The sequence below is a fragment of the Triturus cristatus genome, chromosome 7 (genome assembly GCF_964204655.1).
Source record: "Triturus cristatus chromosome 7, aTriCri1.1, whole genome shotgun sequence".
Lineage (NCBI taxonomy): Eukaryota > Metazoa > Chordata > Amphibia > Caudata > Salamandridae > Triturus > Triturus cristatus.
In genome coordinates, this window is record NC_140590.1 from 1,477,699,021 (window position 1) to 1,477,726,570 (window position 27,550).

Sequence of the window (27,550 nt, forward strand, 5' to 3'; positions counted from 1 at the left end):
TAAGTACCTGTGTTGGAGACAGGGTCCACTAAATGATCCTGAATTTGTTTATTTCCAAATGTCCTGTGATAGGAGCAGAAATCCAGAAAATTAACACCTCCAGACACCTTGGGATTTTTCAATCTAGCCAGAGAAATTCTAGGGTTCTTCCCATTCCAAAGAAACTTATATAATATGCTATCTAAGGTAGCTAAACATATTTTAAAATGTTTACCGCATCATCATAAGAAAAAAGTTTATAATTGGGAGAATCATCTTAATTATATTAATGAAACCCCACCAAAATAAAAATTAAGGAGACCATTTTTGTGTAAGGGGATGGACTTTACTAACAATTTCATCTGTATTGATTTTAAGAGTATCCCCAGTAGAATTACAATACCATATGCCCAAGCATTTGATCTTAGTCATATTCCAGTATAAACCCGCTGCAACAAAAGCTCATTCATGCAATGTTTATTAAGAGACCTAGCCATTGATTTATCTACCCTAGGCTCATAATTTGAAACCTCAGAATAGAGTTTTAGTTCCATAAACTAAGTTAGAATAGAGAATTCCAGTTTTTACACAAGCAAAATTATATCATCTGCATAAGCAGTAAGTTTAATTAGTTGATCTTTAGTTTTAAGGCCAGAAAACTCTTAGATTGTTTTACTTGAAAGAGGAATGGTTCTAATGCCAGAATAAAGAATAAAGGAGACAAAGGGCATCCCTGTCTAGTATCCTATTATGGGGAAAATAAGAGGATTGGATGTCATTTACTATTACTGACAACTTGGGTGGAGAATACTATAGTGAAATAAGCTCTAATATTTGGGACCAAAACCTTGCCACTCCAGTGCTTCCATAAGAAACTGCCAGTTTACAATGTCAAAAGCTTTCTCTGCATCGACAGCAAGTGCAGCAATAGGGTTGGCTATTTTAGAAGCTTTGTTAATATTTTTAAAAATGCAAGAACTAGCTACCATGTTTGCATTTTTAACAAAATTAGGCTGTTTCAGGCTAGTTAGTTCTGCTATGAAGTTATCTAGTTTAAGGGCAAGAGCTTTGGCAAATATTTTAAAATAAGTCTTAATGTGAGAAACAGGTCTGTAGTCCTTGCACAAAGAGACATTTCAATCTTTTTTTAGGTATAATACAAATCATAGCCTCAGTAAAAGAACCCACAGAGTCATTCAGTGATAAAAGTGATCAGCTCAAAAAGTATAGGAAAAGTAATTTTTGAAAATTGCAAATATAATTCTACTGTAAATCTATTGGGACTTGTTGCTTTTCCTTTTTTTTTTTTTTTTATTTTATTTTACATTTTTTACAGTGGTGGAAAAAGGTATTGGCGATTTAAACTTCATAAAAAGAAATACAGAAATATGTACAATAGATAAAAAATAAACAACAGAAAAAGAGCAACAAAAATACATGACAGTTGATTATAGAAAACAACTTATTAATTTGCTAACCAATCCTGAAATGGGGCCCAGTTTTTAGCAGCAATTAAACGTCTTCTCCTTCCCTGAAACTTACGTACAGCAGTTTCTAACTTAAACCAAGCCAACATCCTGGCCTGCCAATGAAAGAAAGTAGGAGGTTGAGGATTTATCCAAATAGAGGTAATACAGAGTCTAAACATTGCCATTGCAATGAACAAAAAGGAATGAAGATATCTTGATCTGGCAGTGTCCATAGCATATTGATAACCTGTAATCACCATTTCAGCAGAGATTTTAATTGGAGATTGAGTTATCTGTGTGAGGAATATTTCAATTTGCTTAATGAAGAGTGATAGTTCAGGGCAGTCAAAAAACATGTGAAGAGAATCCGCAGATGGGAATTTACATCTTGGACATAACGAACTTATGGCCCCCGAGGCGATCCCCCATCTTGATATTTTAGCTGGGGTATAATAAAGGTTGAACATAGCCATATAGCTTTGAGTACGGAGAGTACCGGAAACAAAAACAGTCTTGGCTAGCATAAGTGGTACCTTTAAATCTATAGTAGGTACCCCAAATTTAACTGCCCATTTGTTATTAAAATTCGAGAGATCGTCTGATAGTTGGGATAGCAGAGTTTGATACAATATGCCGATTTTGGCTTGTTTTTTAACCAGTTCAAATATCAAAATCTTGTCAAACAGTGCTGAGTTTTCTAATAATTTTTTCTCAAGAAAGCTTCTAACTTGTAGATATTTGAAAAATTGGTTAGAATGCAATTCAAATTTATGTTGTAAAAAAGAAAAAGATGCTAGCATGCCAGAATCGGCTAGATCGCCTATATCGGTGAGGCCTTGCAAAGCCCAGACAGCAGTTATTGAGTCTTGAAATATCACTGGAGGAAGTCCGGACGCATTCAATGGAGTATAAAAGTTGATTTTATAGTTAGAGAATAATCGACGAATTTTTTGCCAGATCGTGAACAAGGCCCAGGCTACCTTAAACCTCGTTTTTTTAAAATAGCTTGGTTCTAAAATACGTGTTAGTATCCCTTGTGTAGCATTACCTAATGAAATTGAATAGATTGAAGGAGCCAAAAATGGCTGTAATACCACCTTCTTACCAAATAGTGGAAAGGCAAAGTGTTGAATCATCGCCGCCCAATAATAGTAGGTAAGATTTGGAACTGACCAGCCCCCGCGTTCTTGCGGGAGATAAATCCATTTGGCAGCTCGTCGTGGCTTACGATATGCCCATAAGAACCTCTGAGAGATTCTTTGTGCCTTTATTAAAGTAAGGTTAGAAACTAATAGCGGGATGGATCGGAATAAATACAAAAATTTTGGAAGTACCAACATTTTAAGAACGTTACAGCGCCCAAATAGGGAGAGATGGAGGTGGTTCAGCCGTTCTAGTTTATTATGAAGCTGGTCGATGATAGGAGAAAAATTTAAATCTGAAATTTGTCCTACATCCGCCGATATCTCAATACCTAAATATGTCGCTTGTGAAACAGTAGAAACAGTTGTTATTGGCATAGCTGATGATTGCAGGATTTGAGTTTTTGTAATATTTAATTTGTATCCAGAGATTGAGCCAAATTGAGCTGCTAAAGTCTCCAGCACAGGAAAAGATGCAGTAATATTATTTGTTAGCACTACTATATCGTCAGCATATGCCAGTGTTTTGTACTCAGTGCCATGAACGATAATCGGAGAAATATTTTGTGCTTGTTCTATGAGGGATAGAAAAGGATCAATATATAAAGCAAAAAGGAGAGGGGAACAAGGGCACCCTTGTCTGGTGCCACGAGTAATAGGAAAATAACTCGATTCCTCTCCTGAGATGCGAATTTTAGCGATTGGGGAAATATATAATGTTTGCAAGGCAAGAATGAATTCAGACGGTATCCCTTTCCAACGAAGAACAGCCCAGAGATAGCCCCAGGAGACCCTGTCGAACGCCTTCTCGGCGTCCAACAGGATCACACCCAGGGGAGATTTTGTAGTCTGAGCCCAATCTAAAAGTGCAATAACACGCTTGATATGATCAGTGGTATCTCTACCCTGAATAAAACCATGTTGACGAATAGAAACTAATGGAGAAATAATTTGGACGAGACGAAATGCTAAAACCCTGGAATAAATTTTGCTGTCAGTATTAATTAGTGCTATAGGCCTATAAGATGCTGGATTTAGTTCATCCTTTCCTTTCTTTTTGAATAATACAATGGTCGATTGTCGCCAAGTCTCGGGAATGACCCCCTTCTGAGCAAGCTGAAAGACTTCGAGCATCTGTTGTTTAAATAGATAAGAGAAAGTTTTATAAAATTCAAGATGAATGAGATCAGGTCCTGCGGCCTTGCCAGAGGACAGAGATTTTATGGCAGCTTCGATTTCTTCCCAACTTATAGGTTCGACCAAGATTAGATTCTGTTCGAGAGCAGTCTTCCGAGTTTCAAAGGATTTTAAAAAATGATCCAATTGACTTTGTTGTTGCTGAAAAATATTTGATTCCTCAGTATATAAGGTTGAATAAAAATCCACAAAGGTGTTTAAAACACCATTGGGTGAGTCTTGTAGAGTACCCCATCGGTCTTTAACCTTTGTTATATGACTAGCTATTGTTCTTTGTTGTACTCTTTTTGCCAAAACCTTGCCTGATGCTTCACCAAACTCATACATTGATGTACGAAATTGAAAGTACTTAATAGCTATATCAGCATATAAAGGATCAAGAAAGTTAGCCTTGGCAAGAGCGACCGCTTTCTGACAAGTGGTTAGATCGCCGCCAATACGGATGCTAGTGCTTAGATCTAGCTCAGCTTGTTGGAGTGCTAAAGCCCTATTTTTAAGATTTTGCTGCTCGGTTTGCCACCGATAAGACGCAATTCTCTTAGTTTCCCCGCGTAGGGCAGCTTTAAAGGTGTCCCAGACCAGGCCTACAGAAGCTGAATTACTATTAATTAAAAAAAAGTCTGGAATCCAAACTGACATCCGTTCATGATAAAGTTTATCCAACAACAGCTTCCTGTCGAAAGTCCAAGATCTGATATGGTGCGGAGGCCGATTCCAAGAAAAACTAAAAATTATGGGATTATGATCAGATATGGTCCGTGGGTCGAGCCTTACCTTAATAGAATTCAGAACTTCAACAGAAGCAAAGACGTAATCTATACGAACCAATTTTTGATGGGGTATTGAATAAAAGGTAAACCCGTTAAGTGCTGGATTACTAACATGCCATGTATCTACTAGACCATGCTCACATATTAATATACGAAGTGCTTTATACACCTGAGGTTTCCTACCGATATAATTAATCGATTTAGTGATATCTAGCCCACTAGGAATATTGATATTGAAATCACCACAGAAGATTAACGGGTGCGGCCAATTAGCTAATTCTACATTTAGATCCATTAAAATCTGTGGATCATCCAGATTAGGGGCATATATTGAACAGATCGAAAGTATAGAATTATTGATGAGCAATTCAGCGATTAACCATCTACCTGTATTATCTTGTTTAGTTCTCTTGAGTTGGGCAATTCCAGCTTTTACGATGATAGCAACGCCCCTAATAGTGGAGGTTTGTCTGGTGGTAACCACTAAATCATAACCCAAAAATTTAAGATAGTGCCTGTTGGACCAAGAAATATGAGTTTCTTGCAAGCAGATCAAATCCACTTGCATGACTTGCATCAGCTTATAAAATATCCTCCGCTTCTTAGGATCATTTAACCCACAGATATTCCAGGTTGCACAGGTCAATTTACAGTTTGCCATTGAGCCTAATAGAGAGAGAGAACATCATACATATAAACGTATACACACTTTGAAAGAGATTATATAGGATATACCACCAACATATCAAAAAAGAGTACATAATTAACACTTTAGAAGAGATTAAAGTCCCCCTGCCATGCATCTTACTTGTATGGCCAATCACCTCAAGTATCCACCACATTATCACCCAGTGACCCCACCCCCCCCTGCCCACCTTCCACCCCCCCCTCCCACCCCGTTGCCCCCCCTACCCTTTAACCAAAAACGGGAGCTCAGGACCAAGGTCCCTGTGATGGTTGAGTAAGCGTCACACCACGCTCCGCTGGGCCAACAACAATATACTTGATAAATATTATAAGAGAATCGGTCCTATCTAAATCACGTTAAAGTAATACAGAAGAAAAAAGGGTCTGTTAACTTCCTTTTAACACATTGAGGCAATAAATGAGAAGAGAAATACAGCAAAGAAAAAAATTTTTTTTTTTTTTTTTTTTTTTATAGATTGTATAAGTCAGCCCCCACTATTCTAAACATTTTTTTTTTTTTTTGTTTGTTTTTTTGCCACCCTTACCACTCCCTTTTCCCTACATTGTGTCCAGATAGTCTCTTGCAGTTATTTCAGAAAGAAAAAATTTTGTTTCTGACTTATGTATTATTTTCAATTTTGCAGGGAAGAGCAAAAAAGCTTGGGCACCTTTCGCTTGAAAAAGAGGGATCTGCTGACGGAGATGCCAGCGGCGTTCTACTGTCTCTGCTGCAAGATCGGGCCGAGCAAAAAACTGGCAGCCCTTGGCAGATCTTTTTTTATTGGGTCGAGCTAAATCGAAAACACACTCACGAGCAAGAAAGGTGTTAAAACAAACCAGAATAGCACGAGGGTAAGAACTGTTAGTATTAGTAGAGGATGTTTTCTTTCTTTTTGATAGCGGGAAGCGATGTGCTCTCTGGATTTCTTGATTCCATTCCCATTGGGTGACCTCTGGGAACGCTTCAGTGAAAAGCTCAACTATAAATTGCCGAGCATCGCCTCCTTCAATATCCTCATCAATTCCCAAAATGCGGAGATTATTCCTTCTTGAGCGGTTCTCAAGGTCCGATAGCTTCCATATTATGTCTTTTCGCTGTTCCTTAACCTCGGTAACCAAGTCTTTTTGGACAGCTGCAGCATCTTCAAGTGCTGAGATCCTCTCTTCAGCTTCAGTAACTCTCGTGTTAATCTCAGCTGTTGATTTGATTACACGTCGAAGGGAGTTTTGTAATTTACGACACACTGACTGAGTGCGTAAATTCTCTTGCTTTGTTGCCTCTCTATGTTGGATAATTGTATGATATATTGTTAACAGAGAAACCTCCTCTGGCAGATCAGGGGCTCCAACCTTGGAATTTAATGATGTCTGAAGATCAATTTGAGATTGATCTCCTAGAGGCTTGATACCAGGGGCCTTACGGACTGTGTCAGTAGCCTGGGCTTCTGTAGTCAGACTGGGTCGCCAATCACCAGCTTCGCTGTCGTAATCTGACCATTCTAAATCAAGATCACCCTCCTCCTCGTCAGACAGCGAGTGATCTGAAACAGAATAGAACTTTTCCATTGAGTCACTGATCGCACCTGTGACACGACCCTCCTCCGAGGCTCCCAAGCCAACAGATTCCTGATAGACTGTGGAAACCGCATCATCCATAGAACACTGAGGTGATACAGAGCCAGACGCAGATAACAAAGGAACAGAGAGGACCGGGACTGTCAATAAAGAGGGGCACACCGTAGATTGAGACAGGTCGGGTGTTTCAGGGGTAGCCACTGTAGGGATCAGATTGTTGGAATTGGTCACAGCATGAGGAGGATGAGCATGGATATCTGTCAAGGAAGAGCGTTGCTCTACGGGAGGCAAGATAGTGGAGGTAGAGACAGCTGTTGCCGGTACCGATGTAGCGGATGGAGCAGTTGAAACAGATGTTACCATTTTTTCCTTTGCTCCCAATTTGGCAAAGATATCCGACAGGGTCTGGACCTTACCCGGTATCAAGGATGAGGTTGAAGCTACAGTCGTGACAGCTGGTGACCCCTGAACAGAAGTTTTATCCGACATTGGAGCTCTGCCCCTCCGAGTGGCCCGTGTGCTATTGGCTTCAGCGTCTGGAGGGTGATTGCGAGTAGGATTGCGAGGTTTCACCGGCTTAGGAGCTGTCTTCAAAGCTTTTGGTGGCATTACCGGTACGGCAAAAAAGTCCGAGAAGAACCTGGAAGGAGGCTGAGAAACCGCGGAGAGGATATATTTTCTGCTGTCCGTCGTGTAACATATGTTGGAAATCGGGCTCTGATCAGCTCGCCACTGCCAGCTCCGTCTTGATGAGAGGGCAGGTCTTAAGATATCCAGGTAGAATGCTAGTGCCATGCGTAATACGGTAGCCCTTTAGCCCTTAATTTTTCAGAAAGGAGACAGTTTCGATATTTCAGTATTTCAAAAGGAGATAAAGCCGCAACCGACTAATTTCTAGTTAATTAGAGAGACATACGATTTTAAGTCCCCAGGGCTTAAGGAGAGTAGCAAGCTCTCCTCTCCTCTCCTCTCCTCTCCGCTGTGTTTAAATATCCAAATCCTAATAGCAACCGGGTCTGGATTTAGCAGTACGTTAACTGTGTAACCATCAAACCATCAAATGATACAATGTTGCAGACCTCCTCTTCACTGCTCAATCAACTTAGTCAGCCCCGTTGAGGATTTTTTCAGTAAACGGCTCAAGTCCGAACAAAAAGCAAGAAGAGTCACCGTTAAGCTAAATATCCAATGCCCATTCAATCCAGTTTGCTCGTGTTACTCACAGTTTGGAGTCCGATCGCCTCTGAGGAGACATAGCCCCGGAATTTTCACACTGGATGACGGCGTCTCAGAGAACAAAAACGAGATCAGCTCCAGGTACACGCTCACACCTGAGGCGCTGAGGCGCTGAACAGCGCTGGCTCCAAACCGTCGTCCAACCTCCCTCCAGAGTCTCCGGCAAAGCACCATACACCATACACCATATGAACGGCTTGTGAGGCAGAGCTCTGGTCAGTGATTGACGGTCTTCGGATTCGCTGGGTAGAGCGCCGGCGCCGGCACCTGAGCCTGAGCCTGCGCGCAGATCGCCATCTCTCCTTGTTTGGTTTTTTTTCTTCAGCTCACGATTATTCCGCCGTGCCTCTGGAGACAACGAGCCTCCTTAACGTTTCGCTGGCATTTCCCCGACAACTCTCCTAACGTAGCCGGATACCGGGAAAGATAGGACCGTTGAAATAACGGCGTGGTCCAGCGGAGTGAAAAACGCTACCTCACTCGGCCAGTAGCACGGCCGCCATCTTGCTCCTATGTTGCTGTACATCCCGCTCCTATGTTGCTGTACGTCTTAATGTGAGAAACAGGTCTGTAGTCCTTGCACAAAGAGACATTTCAATCTTTTTTTAGGTATAATACAAATCATAGCCTCAGTAAAAGAACCCACAGAGTCATTCAGTGATAAAAGTGATCAGCTCAAAAAGTATAGGAAAAGTAATTTTTGAAAATTGCAAATATAATTCTACTGTAAATCTATTGGGACTTGTTGCTTTTCCTGTTGGAACTTTAACAGGATATTATAACTCTTCAATTTTTATGGGAATTTATAGAGGATATAAATCCATATTGTCTGTATTCCTTTTCTTGAGCCTAGAGAAGTAGAAATTAATGAATATCTCAGAAGGACTAGTCTTAGGAGAGTATACATTTTGGTAATAGTGCGCAAAGCAAGTAGCAGTATCAGAATCCCTGAGCATTTTCTTGCCAAGCCATTTACAATTGATTTCACAGGTGACTTCTCCTTGTTGCACTTCAGATAATTAGCCAATAAAGAACCAGCTTGATTCGTCCCACCATATTACTTGCCGCTCATTTAAAGAAGAACCCCGCAAGATTTTTCAGTAGTGTATTTTTTAAACTGTATTTTAGCTGCCATCAACACATCGAGATCAGCTTTAATATTTTTTACAGTATAGTATTAATATTCTAAGGGCCTGGTTACGATGTCGGACGGATCGTTGTAGGAACTGGGACTGACCAACCTCCTTTTGGCGGTCCCAACCCAGCAATTAGGATGCGACCGAACACTGTCGATCGCATACCTATTCTTTACAATGGGAGCATGCATTCTGTCCGGAATGCATGTTCTCTTTGTAAAGAGCTGAGGTGCAGTCCTTCCCTGCACCATGTGAAAGGCACCTCAAGGTGCCTGCTACCGGGTGCAGGGATCAACAGGGACTATGGTGCCCTGTAGGCCATCCGGAGGCCTTGCACCCATCGGGGCCCTGCTGGGGGACCCCAAAGTTGGATTCCAACAGCCTTTCTGTGTCATAAAGGCCGGCACAGAAAGGCTTTGGGAATCTGCCATTGTAATCCCTCCGGTGGAAAGAGATGCCTTTGGGATTACTAGCCTCTTTCCGAATGGCAGACGTGCTCTCTGAGCCCGTCGTAAACCATTCGGAGATCCGGTTTGGGTTAATTTATGACTGACTCCATCCAAATGGGTCGGTCGGAAATTAATCCTAACAGGAGATTACGATGCCGTAGGAACGGCTCTGACCGAGGGTCAGAGACGTTTCCTACAGCATCGTAATCGAGCACTAAATCTTCATGTTGTCAAGAATAGATGCAGATTGTTTTACTGCATTTTTCTTTTTGAAGGAAACATAACCAATTCTAAAACCTCTTGAGGCTGTTTAAATGCATCCCAGACAAAGTTGAAAGAAGTTTACCCTGTAATTTTATTATCAAACTATTCTTTGACAAAGTTTTTGTAGATGGTAATGAAAGTCTTATTCAAAATCAGGAAATTTATTACATCTCCATTAAGATTTCCTATTATTGCTCTGCAGAATTTCTAGGTCTGTCCAAACCTGGGCATTGTCAGAAATCAGAATTGAGACAATTTCTCAATTAATCAAATGTTGAATCATACTTTTATAAAAATAAATTGTCAATTCTAGTTTGAGAGTTATAAGTGGTCGAGTAAAATGAGAGCTCTCTAAAATCTGGGTTAAACAAGTCGACGCTGGAGTAAGAAAGAGATGCATCCTTTCTCCGTTTTTATTCTTGTTATAAATAAATGGAATCTCCAAATGTCTGCAGGAGGTTGGGAAGGGCATTCCTTGTATTGGAGGGAAAACAATCACTATTTTACTCTACGCTGACAACGCAATGTTAATTGTGGCCATGGGCAACTTGGATCTTAGGGTGAATCAGTCTAAATTATATATTATTAATTGCGGGCCACCCCTCACTAACACCAAACACTACTTCATGGGGACTTCCACCCTGGAGAAAGTAAATACCTTTAATTACCTGGGGATTGTATTCAGTTCCTCCTTTTAATAGGTATCGCTTTAAACTGCCAGGGCACAGAGCCTTAAAAGCAACATAGAGGCAATTTCTAGATTTGCTAAAAAGTTGGGAAAGAAACCCATTAACAAATTGATTTATCTGTACAAAACAAAAATATATTTTGACATATGCATTTGGAGCGGGCCTGTGGGGGTATGCCCAATGTTGAAATTCTCCAGAAAGTTGAGACTCATTGTTTGCCTAGCCTATTCATGGTCCCCCAGGGCTCGGCAACCAACCAGCTCTGCCATCAATAAGTAGGTCTCCCTTATTTAGAAGATAGTTTGGAGCTAGCTCTACTGTTATTGTGGATCAAGTCATGGCTACATCCAGAGGCAGATTTGGTATTTGAACTGTCTGGCACTGGATGGAGTGACACAAATTCCTTGGGTGACCTACCGAAAAGAGACTTTTGCCTTAATAGGTAAAGAGGACCTTTTTGAAAATCCTTCCAAGATCACCCAAAAAAGTAAAGAGGTAAAATTGTGTTACCTAAATTATTGTTCAAATATCAGGCATCAGAAATGCAATTCAAAGATATGTACCGATCTCTACAACAGATAACCTGGAAGCATACCTTGTATGGATATCAAACCCCAGTCATCATTGCTATTTGTTGATCCCTTTTTAGATTTTTTTAAGATACTTTTTAAGGTTGCTTTTCTCATACATGGTGTCTGGTCACATGACTTACTGCCCATGTGACCAAACTACCAAACAAAGCACTAGTCACTTTGCTCTCTTTTGTCCTCTATCCAAGGACCCCCCCCAAAAAAATGTAATACCTGTATTATGGAAGTCCAAATTGAGACCACATCAGGAGGGCTTAACATACTTACAAAGCCTTGTGGTTAGGGACACTTGCCTTACTGTTCTGAATTTTATAAGGAAAGGAATTGGTATTAGAAGGAGATATAAGATGATTTCTTGATTTCTCAGTGATAAAATGTGGGCGAGAATGTACTGTCATATGCTGGTGTGGGTGGTAAGATATTTTTATATGCTGTCTAAATATTGAATGTTTTAAGGTTTTATGTAAAGGAAGGTTTTTATTCCTCCTGTTTTTATTTGGATAAATGCTATAATTGTTGTATTCTTGTCTTTTATGTCCTATGGCCGAATAACGAAGTATGACTGACTAGGTTAAACAATCTCCAGGAGTCAGAAATGGAGCTCTGGGAAATGGTATTTTTAAATGCCTTATGAGCACTGTTAAGAAAAAATCTAGCTGAGGAATATCTATCAAGAAAGGGGTTAATTTATTAATTACAATCCCCGCCTAGTAGGAAATTATCACCAGATATTATAGTATTTTCTGTGAAATTAGGTTCCTAAAAAAAAGGGGTGGCGGATGAGTAGGGTCATGCAGAGACAGCTGGTAATAATTGAAAGAGGTGTCCCTCTGGGAAATTTTTGAAAAAAGATAGGGCAAATGCTGCATTTTTAAGCAAATTAGAGAAAGCATGAATGAAAATAAAGCAATTGTGAGAGTGTAGTTATGACATCAATAACGAGATTTCGCCACACATACACAAAAAGTTGTCACCAAGAGGGAGATGACCTGGTAGCCCATTGGCAACTGAATGCATCTTCCCCCCAGGGCACTTTCTGGGAATAAATGTGGAATTGCTGGCCGCCTCCACCCCGTATCACGTCATAACTGGAACAAGGACCTAAGAAGCACTGCCCTGATGCCCGCTGGACTACACAAAGAGAGGCTACATTGTCTGCTGGACTGCACCTGCTGCACTTTGGACTAGAAAAGAGAAGACTGTGCCTGTGGCTCTTGGCTCAAGAAATTTCATATCCCAGGCCCAGACCAAAGGAACAATTCAATAATAATTATGGACTGACCCCCTGGAACCTGCAGTGGGGTCACCACAGCTTAAGGATCCCACACTGGCAAGTTGCTAGCCACCGCAAGATACCGATCCTCAATTGCCAAAAGTTGCACCCGAGGCAGCCGGACCCAGGAGTGCTGTCTTAGGCCAGATTTGTCACCCAAGAGGAACACCATGCCCCACTAAAGGATTTTACTAGGACCGTTGTACCCAGTAGCCTAGCAGCAGCTGGCCTTCTATGGTCTCAAAGAGGACTTCGAGGGAACCCAACCTATGCGGTAAAAGTCACCTCAACTGACCCGTGGACTGAGGTATAACCACAAAGGCACTCCATGGACCACATCCCTGAGCATCTTTATCTCCTGGATCCTCAGTATCATGGTATACAATATGAATGACAATTATTTCTCCTGTTTCTATTTTCCAAGTACTCTGTGTTTTTTTTTAGTTGTTCAATTTCCTTGACCATATGGATAATAGAAACAGAAATAAAATACATATTAATTAAAATTATTATATCTAGTTTCACACAAATTATAAAAAGAGAATTACAAATAGTTACATCCAACACATCGGGGAATGAGTATTAGAGCATTTCTGTATTCATATTCCGTAGAAATTTAAATTTCATTGCAATTCCAAACTAACTCTCTCAGGGTGACCTGATCCCCACTTCCTAATATCCTTTTCCCAAAATCTGCATCCTAAATATATTAAAAACAGTGTAGAATTTTAAAAGATAATTTTTTGATAGTCTGGTCATTTTTATAACAACCACCCCACCCACTGTTGGCCATTCACAGTGGATAATCTTGACCCATTGTCCACATGCCACTTAATAGTTACTGATGTTAAAACAATCATGCAGCCCCATGTTTCAAAGAGCATCATAGGCAATTGTTCCAGCGAATCAAAACCAGTGACCATCAACCTCGTCCATTGTCAGCCCTTCAAAAGTGACCCTTGACCTTGCCAGGTAGGTCGCTCCCCCCCGCTGCAGCTCCACCTGCGCTCGCTGAGTGTCCTGTGCCCTTTTGCTCCTCTGTGCCCCGCTGCCCATCTTGCTTCTTTTACCCCGCTCCTGTGTGTCCCTTTTGCTTCCCCGCTCTTGTGTGCCCCGCTGCCCATCCTGCTTTTATTTCCCCATTCTCGTGTGCCCCGCTGCCCATTTTTCTTTTTGTTTCCCCGCTTTTGTGTGCCTTTGTTCCCCTGTGCCCCGCTGCCCATATTTGCCTTCTGTGCGTTCCCGCCGCTGCATCCCCTGTGGACCCGCCCCCTGTGCCCATTCGCTGCCCCCTGCCACCCGCCTCCCGCAACCCAGCGGTCCTCCCTCCCACCTCCCCTTAAAATGGTGGCCTCTGTGCGGCCGCACCGCTGGCACGCCAAAGGAGCGCCTAAGGCAAGCCCATCTGCGCCCATCTGCGCCTGGACCGTGCCCAGCGCCAGAAACCCTGGTCCCCGCACCAGCCATGAAGACCACCTCTGATATGACGCCAGCATCCTCAATGCTCTCAACCCAGGACGGACCCCCACTTGCTGCAGGGCCACCCCGAAGCGCACCCACGGTCCCTTCGCCTGCCAGAACTGCAGCTTCTCCTCCATCAAAGACGCAGACACACCCGCCACGACAGAACACAACCAGCTCTGATGCATCCTGATCCACACCCGCTCCGCACGCAAACACGCCGTCGAGCTCTGGGACCTACTCGACACCGCAGCACCAGGCGTCGCCTTCCTGACCGAGACCTGTATGAACGAAGCCTCCTCTCCAGACATCACCATATCCATCCCAGACGGATACAAGATCACCCGCAGAGACCGCACCAACAGAGTAGGAGGAGAAATCGCCATCGTCCGCAAGAAGACCATCAGGGTATCAACAAACACCGACGACACTCTCAACACCGCCGAGCGCATGCACTTCCAGATCCACACGGACCCCAAGACCACCCTAAGAGGCACCCTCGTATACAGACCACCCGGACCCCGACCACAATTCTGCAACGCCATCGCCGACTTCATCAGCACGCACGCACTGACCTCCACCGACTACATCCTCCTCGGAGACCTGAACTTCCATCTGGAGAACAACAACGACAGCAACTCCTCCACCCTGATAGACAACCTCGCCAACCTCGGACTGGAACAGCTCGTCACGACGCCGGCCCACATCGCCGGACACACGCTCGACGTCATCTTCTCCTCAAGCCCCCACGTCTCCTTCAGCCACGTCTCCGAACCCACCTGGACGACCATCAATGCATCCACTTCACCTTTCGGAAACCCGTCGCACATCACCGCACCTTACAGATCCCCCGTCACTGCTTGGGCAAAATCACTGAAGTGCAACTACAGACAAACCTCGCACTCAACCCACCGACCAACCCCTCCAACCCCGACGATGGTGCGCGCACCCTCAGATGATGGATGGACGACTGCGCCAACACCTTAGCCCCGCTGAAAAAACAAACCCTCAAAGACACCAGCAAGAGAGCCAACTGGTTCGCCCCGGAACTTCTAGTGTCAAAGCACACCTGCCGGAAGTTGGAGAACATATGGCACAGCGAGAAATCGCCGGGCAGCCGAGCAGCCCACAAAGACGCCATCCACAACCACCACCACCTCATCAAGACCACCAAGAGGACCTCCTTCAAAGACCGCCTCGACAACAACGCACACAACAGCAAGGAGCTCTTCAACATCGTGAAGGAACTCTCCAACCCCAGCTCCAACGCCAACGACTCCCTCGCCACCTTCTTCCACCGCAAGATCACCAACATCCAAGATAGCTTCGACCCCCCGAATGACCCTAACAAGCCCCAACATGCTGAAACCACCACACCCCACCGACCACGACCCCCTGATAACCTGGGCCAACGTGAGCATCGAAGACACAATCAAGACTATGGGCACAATCCATTCCGGCTCACCGTCTGACCCTTTTCCACACCACATCTTCAACAAAGCCGGCAGCTCCATTGCACCCCACCTGTGCAACATCATCAACCTCTCCTTTGAGACCGTGACCTTCCCTGAAAGCTGGAAACACACCGAGATCAACGCCCTACTGAAGAAACCCAAGGCGGACCCGAGCAAACTCAAAAACTTCCGGCCCATCACCCTGCTTCCGTTCCCAGCTAAGGTCATCGAGAAGATAGTCAACATCCAGCTCACCCGCTACCTCGAAGACAACAGCATCCTGGAACTCTCCCATTCAGGATTCCGCAGCAACCACAGCACCGAGACCACCCTCATCGCCGCCACAGATGACATCAGGATCCTACTGGACAATGGCGAGATGGCAGCCCTCATCCTTCTGGACCTCTCCGCCACCTTCGACACCGTCTACCACCGCACACTACGCACACGACTCCACGGCGCAGGGATCTGAGACAAGGCCCTGGACTGGACCTCCTCCTTCCTATCCGGAAGAACCCAGAGAGTCCGCCTCCCCCCGGTCCGATCCGAAACCTCCGAGGTCATCTGAGGCGTCCCGCAGGGATCCTCCCTCAGCCCGACGCTGTTCAACGTCTACTACATGGCGCCTCTCACACGTATCACCCGACACCACGACCTCAACATAATCTCCTACACCGACGACATGCAACTGATCCTCTCCCTCACCAAGGACCCCCTCACCGCCAAATCCAACCTCCACCAGGGAATGAAGGCCGTCGCCGATGGAGGATAGCCGCCTTAAGCTGAACACAGACAAGACGGAGATCCTCATCCTCAGGCCCAACCCCATCAGCATGGGACGACTCCTGGTGGCCCGTGTCGCTGGGGACACCCCCCGCATCCATCAACCACACACGCAACCTGGGAGTCATCCTCGACTCGAAACTCACCATGACCAAACAAGTCACCGCTGTCTCCTCCACCTGCTTCAACACCCTCCATATGCTCCTCAAGATCTACAGATGGATCCCGACAGACACAAGGAAAACAGTCACCCAGGCCTTAGTCAGCAGCAGACTCGACTATAGAAACGCCCTCTACGCCGGAGCCCCGACCAAGCTCATCAACAGACTGCAAAGAATCCAGAATGCCTCCGCACGCCTGATCCTCGATGTCCCACGCTGCGACCACATCACCCCCCCCCCCCCTGAGGAACCTGCACTGGCTCCCTGTCGACAAAAGAATCTCCTTCAAGCTCCTGATCCACGCACACAAGGCCCTCCACAAGACCAGCCCAGCTTATCTCAACAGTCAACTCTCCTTCTACGTACCCAACAGGAAACTCTGCTCCGCAGACCTCTCCGTGGCTACCGTCCCATGCATCTGTAGAACCACAGCTGGAGGCAAAACCTTCTCCCACCGCGCCGCCAAGACCTGGAACACCCTCCCCCTCATCCTACGACAAACTGAACACCTTCTCGCTTTCAGGAGACAACTCAAGACCTGGCTGTTGGACCAGTAGCAACAGCACTCCTCCTCTCCCCACCCTCAGCGCCTTGAAACCCTTGCGGGTATGTAGTGCGCTTTACGAATTATTGATTGATTAATTGATCAAAAGTGAACTATCATGCTTCATTATCCAAATGCAATCATCATGCATTTCCAAGCATCAAAATGCTCCATGCAAAGTAAATGCAATGTGCTCCATTGTTTCAGTGAGCCAAGCCATTATCCATCATGCGTCACAAGTCAAACCGAAGTCCATCAGCCTAGTCCACAGTCAGCCCTTCAAAGTAGGCCCTTTATCTTCACGGCACCTAATTGTTATCCATATTCAACCATTAAGCATCCCTGAGGATCAAAGTGCTTCCTGCATAGAAAATGCTGCGTACTCCATTTCCTAGGGGACCAAGCCTGTGTTCCCAAGGCTCAAAGTGCTCCTAGCAAAAAATGCATTGTGTTCTATCTGATTTAGTGTACCAAACCTGTTTTGTCACCACATCCCTTTTTGCATCTTATCACAATACCTACTTCTAAGACCTTCATGGCTGACCCCCATAGGCCAAAAGGTGGTCCATGCTGATAAGAAAAGAGCCTCATGGTCTGTTGAAAATGCAAGTTTTCTCCTATTCCTTTTAAAATCATAGTAATACTTTATTTATTGTGGATTCCTTCTTTCATAAGCTTTAAGAACCGCCCACGTAACTGACTTCATTCACTTTTCAGCAATTTAAAATGGCTGGTAGACAAGTCCTCACATTTAGAGTCTGAAATATTGGTCGAAGCCATAGACACATAAGGGGTTTTAAGGATTCACACATGCAAATCGTGTGCATTAAAGACTCCTCTGCTTGGTGACACCATCTGCATTGCATATTGTTTTCATCCACCTTTGGGCTGTACCAGTAGCACCTCAAAGGAATAAGGCCGAAACACAGTCTAATAAGTGAGTAGTTGGAATAGTTGGAAAAAGGAGGGCTCACATACTTTGTGAGCTCACCCAGGGTGTATAGATCCACTGCTCCTCTACTGTGTGATTTTGCTCTTAACTCCTTGAGGTCCTGGTGAGATTAAATTTTGCGGATTTCATTAATAATTTTGATGTAATTTTGTCTGGTAGGTTTTTGCATGTTAAGGCCTCCTCACACAGAGCCTCAATTGAGGTTGCCAAACACAAACCCCATACAGAGCCGGATTCCTGGAATTTCTCCCAGAGGAGTTGTGTCATTGTACAGCTTGGAGCCTTTTTCAATATTTGGCAGTAGGAAAAACATTTTGCCCTCTAGGCCAAATCCTTCTTTGGTAATTTGAATTCCAGTCAGATTTGAGCTTGGCTGGTGCAATCTGGGAGTGCAAATTAGTGGCGTGATCAGATGCATTGTTGTTTGTCTTACTAATGGTGAAGCTGGTCGTTAAACATCATTGCACCATATGGAATTGTAGGCCTCAGATTTCTTGGGACAACCGTCAGTAGGGCCCTAGTATTTTGACAGGCAAGGTTCCCCGAAAGCTGTCCCAACCTGCATATCAAATGCTTTGCTACCATTTTAAGGGAGCCTAACTGAGCTTTCCTGCTACCACTTTCATCATGCCCAGATATTTAAAGCTTAATACTTTTTCTATATGTGAGCCTCCAAAAATGCAAGCGCCCTTTTTTTTAAACTTCTACAAAACATGATTGTTTTTGTCTTTTTCAGATTAATGATGATGTCATTTTCCGTGCAGTATTGTGCAAGTGCATCAAGTGACCTCTGAAGACCAATTTGGTAATGATCTAGAACCACATGTCATATGCGTATTGTAATATTTGTATTTTCTTCTTCATCAGGCAAGCCAGGCAAATCCAAGGAATGGCTAACTGGCTTTTATTTATCTGCCATGTATAGATAAAAAAGTCAAGGAGCAAGAATACAGCCTTGTTTTGGGCCAGTTTAGGTCCTCAACTGATGTTTATCAGCCCTTGCTGTTTCCTGTATGATTGCCTCAGAGTTTGAACTTTTTCTTTCATACTCTTTGCATCCACTTTTGTGTTCCTGAGTCACCGGAGGGCTTAATTTAGTTCTTTTCTCAGCCCTTATGCTATCTGTCCAGCAGAGCACTCTGATCTATTGTTATCTAAGTCTGATGTTCTTTTGGGGCCCTTCTCATGTAGAGATGCTTCCAACATAATCCAACTTGTAGTTGGTTCATTGTCCGTTTTATGTTCTGTGCCCCATTTTATTAGACCCAGACCATGTTTATTTTGTTTATTTTAGTCTGTTCCATCCTCTGATTTATTCTTTTTAACAGGGCACAATAGCCTTGGTGGCCAACGAGCTATATTTTGTCATAATTTTTCGCAAACACAATAATTTTACATGAGCTAGCTGCATGTTCACTGGAGATTTTTGGTATTATCTAAAAATCATTTATTTTATGAAAGTGCTATATTGATGACCATAGATAGTTCAGGGTAGCTAACCTGGTAGGGGAAATATGTGTATATGCTGCTAGTCGGTCGGATTTTACTCTGTCTTTCAGGCATTGCATCCCTAGAAACTCTAGAGAGTTAGCTAGTTATTGACTTAATTTGTCTTGTCTCTGCTCCTGGGAGGTCACTTGTGGAATGATTAAGTATGCATTCTAACTATCTTTCCACTGCTCCTGGTTGCAATTACGCAATAAATTTGAATTGAAATCACCTTCAAACAGCACGTATGCTTTATGCCTTTTAAAAGTACACCAGAATCCAAGCGGGCTCACATTTCCATGTGCTTGACGAGTGCATATATATATTCCCAATAATTAAAGTTTGGGTTATTCTATTGTATTGACTTTTAAGTGTTTCAATTTCTATAATGATTGCACCTCCATTTCTGGCCCAGATTGTGGAGGCATTAACTGCCAGATCACTTTTGACTTGTACTGAAACCCCACATCTTGGGCGTCCACAGCACCAGGATGGAAGGGCGGGTGCTGTGACATCCATATAGCTTGGAAGAGGCTCAGACTTTATACACCATGTTTACTGCAGACACATAATGCCATTCACAGACATGTCTACAAACTTCTTTGATTTGTCCTCATGATCTAAAATTCCCCTCACGTTCCGAAAGCAGATTTTAATCTCCTGGGATTTTTGCCTTGCTTCGTGTATATTACTGTGTTTAGAAATGTTGATTTAAATACCCGGCAACCATTCCCAATTTGAAGGGCATGGAATGACCTCCTCCACTTGCTGTGGGACCAGCCAGGTCTGCAAAGCTTTCCTAAATGTCAGCAGGTATGAGTGCTCTCTCAGATTGTGTGGAAACTTTTACTGAAAAGGCTTTTACACCTAGACAAACATTGAGAACCTGTGCACCTGCATGAAATTAACAGTGGCAGAATATAAAGACCTCCTTAGAACTTATCTCTTCAGTCTACATTGCAACAGGACAGGTGCTCTGTTCTGAAGCGTCCTGAACACAATGCATATAGACTGAAGAGGATCCTCTGTTTCGCGGAATCCAATGGAGATCTCTAAGGGTGGTGGATGCAGAGAATCTACAATATCTATTTAACGTTAGCTTGGCGTCAGCTGTCTGAACACTTTGCAATCTATTAACCAAATAATCAGGGGGTCCAAAGAAAAGAGCATTGCAATAGTCAAGATGACTAAGTATAACGCTCTATGCAATTAAAGATCTAGGATGCACAGGTAACACCGGGAACAGCTTTCTGAGGCCGCAAAGCACTGCAAAACAAACACAAGTCACCTTATTAACTTGATTCTCAAGGGAGAGATGTTCGTCAAAGGTGACCCCAAGATTATGAACAACCGAACAAACTCAGAAGGATGCATCTCTATCTCTGTGGTAAGTGGCCAGAAAATAGGGGGTAGAGGCATTGGAGCCTTGTCTGCTAAGCAGCAAAGGAATTCTGTTTAATCCCTATCTAGTTTCAGGGAATTTTCATTCATTCACTTTATGATATCTACTAGACAGGTATGAAAGGTGTTTTTCATATCATGCTGGGTATTATCAAGAGACAGGACCAACTGTGCGTCATCCACATAATCAATTAAAGTGATATTATGCATTTTGATTAAGTAAATTAGTGGCTTCACCTGAATGTAAAATAATATCGAACTGAGTGCCGAGCCTTTTGGCACTCCATGTTGGATACCTCTGAAGTCCGATCAATAAGGTGGTAGTGCCACCGCCTGACAGTGGTCTTGCAAATAGGATTTTATTCACTTTAACACGGTACCACCAACACCCAAAGACGTTAGTCTTGCCATTAGGGTGTGGTGGTTAACCGTGTCAATAGCTGCGGACAGATCAAGCAGAATTAACATTGTGGACTGACCTCTGTCTACCCTCAAGCACATCTCATTCATGGCGCTCAGTAAGACAGTCTCTGTGCCATGGTGAGGCCAAATTGTTCTTCCCCCAACAGGGAATGTGTTTCGAGGCATAGAGAGAGTATCCTCCTAACATGGCTTTCCAGTATTTTCAGTGGAAAAGGAAGAAGGGAGATAGGTCTATAGTTACTCAAAACTGCCAGATCTGCTGATGCTTTTTTCAATAAAGGCCTAACTATGGCCTTCTTCCAACTACGAGGTCCCAATCCAAATTCCAAGGATTGGTTACAGAGTAGTCTCATTGGCAGCATCTGCTTCATTTTCCACTCTCTGGAAATAAGAGTGTCTAAGGGATATTCAGAAATAGTGGTCATAGCAATACTGGGGAAAGGCTCCTTAGAAATAGGATCAATGCATTCGGTCTGAAAATTAATGCTCACAGAGAAATCCTGCCTTACACCATTCTTGATACTGGGAGTCTCTGTGACATCATTATAAAGTTGAGGCACAACAGCCAGACTGGTCCTTTCCAGAGAGAGTAACTTATCCATATCCAAGCAACCATCAATATCTTCTTAGATCTTGCTAATCCTCTTTTCAAAGAAGACCACTAGATCATCACACAGTTCCTGAGAGGGAATTATTTCTTATTTTAGACAGTGAGGTTAGATGAGTCACGAAAGATATCAAAAATCTTTCTTGAACCAATGGAGGCGGCTAACATAGAATTTGTATAGAAATATGCTTTTGCCTTTCGAACCATCTTTTTATAGTTATTCAAAGCAGCCTTGAAGTAGAGTGTATCCGCATCAGTATAGGGCAGACTCAATTTCCTTTCCCATTGCCTACATAGATGATTAGATTTGCTGCTTTCAGTCACTCACTGTAACAAGGAGTGGGTGGTCAGTGATGGGTTTTATGATTAGTGAGGGGGATCATTTTATCTAACCTTACAGTCATTTCCTCATCAAGGATAATACAATTGGTTTCTATGGGATTCCTGGGCTCAAAGGAATTAGAAAGATCAAAAACAGATCCATAAGAAGGCCTGATATGTTTATGCCACGCTCTGACCTTACTTCCAGATGTCGTACTCTTCTTCAGGGGGTTCACTTCCTGGATATGTAAATGAAACGAAAACAACATATGGTCAGTCCAGCATAGAATGATAGTCTCATTTACTGATATTAGACCCTAAGGGGGGAAAAATATGGTCTAATATATGGCCCCCACTCTCAGACTGCTGCAGGACCGTCCGCCACACCAGGAAATAAATCAATTCCAATTGAAGCCCATGTTAGATGTCCTTCACATTTAACAAGGGCTTCAATTGGAATTCCATAGAGCATATTATCAAGCCCATTATCGCCGTTTTAGCGGCAGTTTTCTGCCGCTAAAGCAGAGATATTTTTATCGCCTGGCTTGATAATATGCCCACAATTTTTATGCTAGGTTCTCTATCTGAGAGTTCAGATTTTTTTACTACATATGATACAGGAGGGTGGACCTAGCCTCTTTTCTCTCTACCTCCCCCATTCCTTTTGATCTCAAATAGAGTTCCACATGTGAATGGAGAGGGTATGTTGCAACTCTGATTCCCATAAAAGGTCAACTTTACTCTTGGGATGGTTAGGGGGGGAAAAATTGAGGTATTTATAAATATGAGAGGCCAGGGCTGAGGGGGAGGAGGGTCGAGGTTCGAATCATGGATCTGAGGGAGAGGAGAGAAAGTTGATTAGTTAAGAGCAACTTCAAGGTGTCATATCTGAGTAATAGGGAGGCAGGTAAATCGAAATTAGATTGAACCTCTCGAGAGGAAAGAAAGAACGAACCATTCAATAAATGTTTAACAAGAAAGATCCCTTTGTCAGCCCATTTTTTCCAAAAAATAGTACGATTTCACAATTTAGGGGCATATTAACAAGGGCTTTATCTCCGCTTTTTTGGCTTTAAAAACCAAAGAAGCGGAGATAAAAATATCGCCCTATCAACAACAGGGTGCTAACATGCAAAATCGCATGTTAGCACCCTTTTTCACTTCGCTTCGCTTCCCTTTGCATCTCTAATGAGATGCAAAGTGGGCGTTCCAGAGCAAAATAATAGGAGAAATGTCGCTAAGCGACATTTCTCCTATTATCAAGCTTCACGCTAACCCTGTTAGAGACAAAAAAGCAGCGGATTAACGCTGCTTTTTTACGTCTGCTAATTTTCAGATTTATCCATGTAATCCACTGGGAGTTGGATTACATGGCTAAGTCCACAATGGGCTATCAACAAGGATATCTCTATCCTTGTAGTTTTATCGCTACATTACCAGCGATAACCTCCCAAAATGCCGCTATCGCTGGATTTTTTATCGCCTAGGCGGTTAGCGTTGTTAATAACGCGATAACCAGGCAATATTATCCAGCGATAGCGGGCGTTAAAAAAATGAACACTAAGCGCCTGTCAAGGTCTGTCTGACCACTCACCATCCTGTAAGATTGAAAAAGAAGATAAACACTCGTTGGAGAATTGGCAAGAGGTGTTATCATAAAAAGAACAAATTGTTAATTACCAGACTGTTCCTGAAACAGTGTATTATTACGTTGCAGAAATCCAATATGGCGGAAGCTGACTCCATCAGTGGGTTGAGTCAGCGGTTTAGACCTTCCAGACTCGCGGCAACCCAGGTGCTTAATGCGCGGGTTCTGGAAAAGAACTTCACACTTCAACCGTCTGCGTGACGAAGCAGGTTGCTTCGTATTCACGCGTTTTGGTTGTTATCACAGAACTTTAGTTACTTATAGCATTAGTTTTCGAGTCGCGTCTGGCATCTCAAGTTTTGTCAAGAGAACCTCCGTGAAGCTGAAAATTCTTCACGCATGCGCTACGTGGGACGAAGCAACTACTCTCCTCAGAAGCGGCAAATAGAAGACTCCGAAAATTCTCTACGTGTCAAGAACTTAAATATTTGAAGCGCTAAGTAGCAGAGATTAGTTCCGGTTGTTGCGGTGGTAAGAGGTGTCTTGAGAAACCAGCAAAGGCTACCCGACATTGCCATTATTCAGTTAAAAGAAAAACACTCTACAGTGACTGCTTAATTTTCTGCGTTGTCCACCCTGTGGTGTTGAAAATAGATAAGAACAATTAAATCCTTATCTCCACATAATAAAGCAGAAAACCTAATTGCCAAGAACTAATTTATAAGCAGCTAATTGTACCTTGGGGTGAATATCTTAAAAAAACGAAAATAAGCTGAATTCATGCTAAAACCAGGAAATGTATTCATAGTCTAACTTTCATTGTAGGTGCAGAATACACACTCACCAAGCAACTACATAGATAGAGAGATGCAATAGCCTTGGGCCAATGGGTAATAGCAAATGTGCATTAATTAAATACATAGATTGCTGTACTGTGAAGTATTGTTGTTTATGAGACTTATTTATCCACTGCAGGCACAGCGTGTAGAACTGCCCAGACTCAGCTGATCCAACAGCGTGAACAACATTATCATCATCGCCAGGCTGTCTCTCTTTGTTTTCCACTTCCCCTTTCCCCCCTATTGGTGCGTTGCAGTTTTCGGGTGGCGAGCTGGTGGTGGGGCATTGGGACTCATCTTCGACCCTGTGGTCCAGGTCTTGGCTCGTGACAGCGCCCTTAGTGTTAATTTTCCCTGTTCCTTGTTAATATGCCCCTTAATAAGTTTGTTATGCAACTGGGGTGAATCTAAAAATATTTGCAAAGGAGTATGAGATTTGGGCTTAATTGGATGAAAGGTGGAAATAAAGTTGGAAATTGTCGGGTAGTTAAAAGAACGAGGAGAATGAGTAAAATAAGCTAACAAAGAAAAAGGGAAAGGGTAAATAAAAGATTCCTCCAATCTGTGCCAGACAAAGGTAGAAAGTCCCTCTGAGGAAGATAAGTACGGTAGCACTTGACGAATCAAAAAGGAAGAGTGATATTGTCGAAAGTTGGGAAACTGAACACCCCCCTGATCTTTAGGAGCAGACAAGAGAAGTAAAGAAATGTGAGCTTTCCGACCACTCCAAAGAAATGTACTCAAAACTAACCCCGGGCGTAGCACTACGCTTCGCCCACGTAGTGTATGTAGCGCTGCCTGCTTCGCACTTTCCGAAGTAGGCGAAGCAGGGCAGCGCTACGCACACGCCGAGGGCGAAGCGTAGCTGCCTGCCACCCGCCACCCACCTCCCGCCTGCCCTCCTTTTAAATAATATCAGCAATGAAAAATAAATTAAAGTAAAGCGACTTACCTTAAGCGCGGCGTCTCCGGGGCTCCCTCTTTCTCGTTTCTAATTTCTTCTGGCAAATGCCCATGCGCGGACACCCGCGCATGCGAATTTCTTGCGAGAAATGCGCGGGCGTCCGCGCATGCGCATTTGTCAGAAGAAATTAGAAACGAAGAAGAGGGAGCCCCGGAGACACCGGGCTTAAGGTAAGTCTCTTTACTTTAATTTATTTTACATTGCTGATATTATTTAAAAGGAGGGCGGGTGGGAGGTGGGTGGCACGTAGTGGGGCTACGCGAAGCGCTTAGTGTGCGTAGATTTGGGCACACTACGTGCTGCTTCACATAGCCCCACTACGCCCACTACGCCCACCCTTACTCAAAACACCATTAAGAGTCTTAAAAAACTTCTGAGGAACAGGTAACATTGTTAATGTTAATGTTAGTGGGAATTTATAAAGCGCATGTACGCCGATTGGCTTCATGGCGCTAGAGAACAGATTGACAGAGAGAGGCAAGAGCTAGCCCTGTGTAAACAGCCAGGTTTTCAGGAGTTTCCTAAACAAGAGGAGGTCTGTACAGGATCGAATTTCAAGAGGGAAGGAGTTCCACAGTTTGGGGGCAAGAGTGGCAAATCTGCGTCCTCCAAGACGTACCCTCTTGAAGTTCGGAGTAGTGAGAAGGGCGAGATGGGCGGACCTTAGATAACGTGTAGGGGAGTACCTGAGTATGAGATTATTAATTTCGGGCTGGTACCATGTAAGGCCTTGAAAATGAGGCAGCCGGTCTTGAACACACAGCGCTGTGATACAGGGAGCCAGTGTAGTTTCCTCATCAATGGGGAGGCAGGTTGCCATTTAGGTTGATGGTAAATCAGTCGAGCTGCCTGATTTTGGACCAGCTGAAGTCGCTTGAATAGATAGTGGGGCATTCCTAAGTAGACCGAGTTGGAATAGCCTAGATGAGATAATACCGTAGAAATCATGGCTTGGATCAAGGCATCGTGAGTAAGAAAGCAGTGAATATTCCTGATTTTTCGCAGTTGGTAAAAACACTTGGACACCACAGCTCCAACCTGCGTTTTTAGTGATAGCTCACTGTCCAGGAGTACCCCTAGTGTCTTAGCTGAGTTAGAAGGGATGGGAGGTGGACCGAGTGCAGGAGGCCAATAGTGAGGGCCCCAGTGCTTAAGGCTGTCCCCGGTAAGGACTATTTCCGTTTTTCCAGGATTCAGTTTGAGGTGATTAAGATCCATCCAAGTTTGGATAAATAACATAGTATCCTGGAATTCCATGATGGAGTTGTTGGAGCTATCGACCCTGAGGAGGAGCTGCAGATCATCAGCATAGTTAAGGACCAGTACATTTCTCTTTTTGAGTGATTTAATCAGGGGAGCCATATAGATGTTAAATAGATGGGGAGAGAGGGCGAGCCCTGGGGCACCCCACAGGTGGTAATGTGTGGGTTAGATGAAAACTGGCCCAGGCGCACCGCTTGAGAGCGATCCTCCAAAAAAGAGGAGATCCAGCGTGCCGCGGTTCCTAAAACTCCGGCCCTCCTTGGTCGACCGTGTCGAAGGCCGCAGACAGGTCCAACAAGACCAAGGCTCGGGGACAACCTTTGTCAGCAAAATCACGTAAGCTGTCCATAGCTGACAAAATCACGGCTTCGGTGGAATGCGCGGGACGGAAGCCGGCCTGATGGGAGTCCAAATGTTTAGACAACTCCAAAAAGTTGGAGAGGCATTTAGCTACATAGCCCTCCAAAACTTTGGCCAGAAAAGGCAGTAGAGATATGGGACGGTAGTTGGAAAGAAGCGCAGGATCAGCTCCCAACTTTTTCAGAAGAGGGACTACTGTAGCTTTTTTAAAGGCTAAGGGGACTGTGCCTGATGTGATAGATTTGTTCAATAGAGCAAGGCCGGGCCAGGGTGAATAGCGAGGCACTCTTTAAGAATGTGAGGAGGGCAACAGTCGGAGGGAGCACCAGATTTGATTTCCACTAAGAGAGATTGGAAGACCTTTTCACTAATAGTAGGAAAACCACTAAGGGTACTATTGTTACAGTGATGGCCAGGAGAATCCTGCTGAGAAGGGTGGGACGGGATGCTAGTTTTTATTAGAGAGATCTTGTCAATGAAGTAAT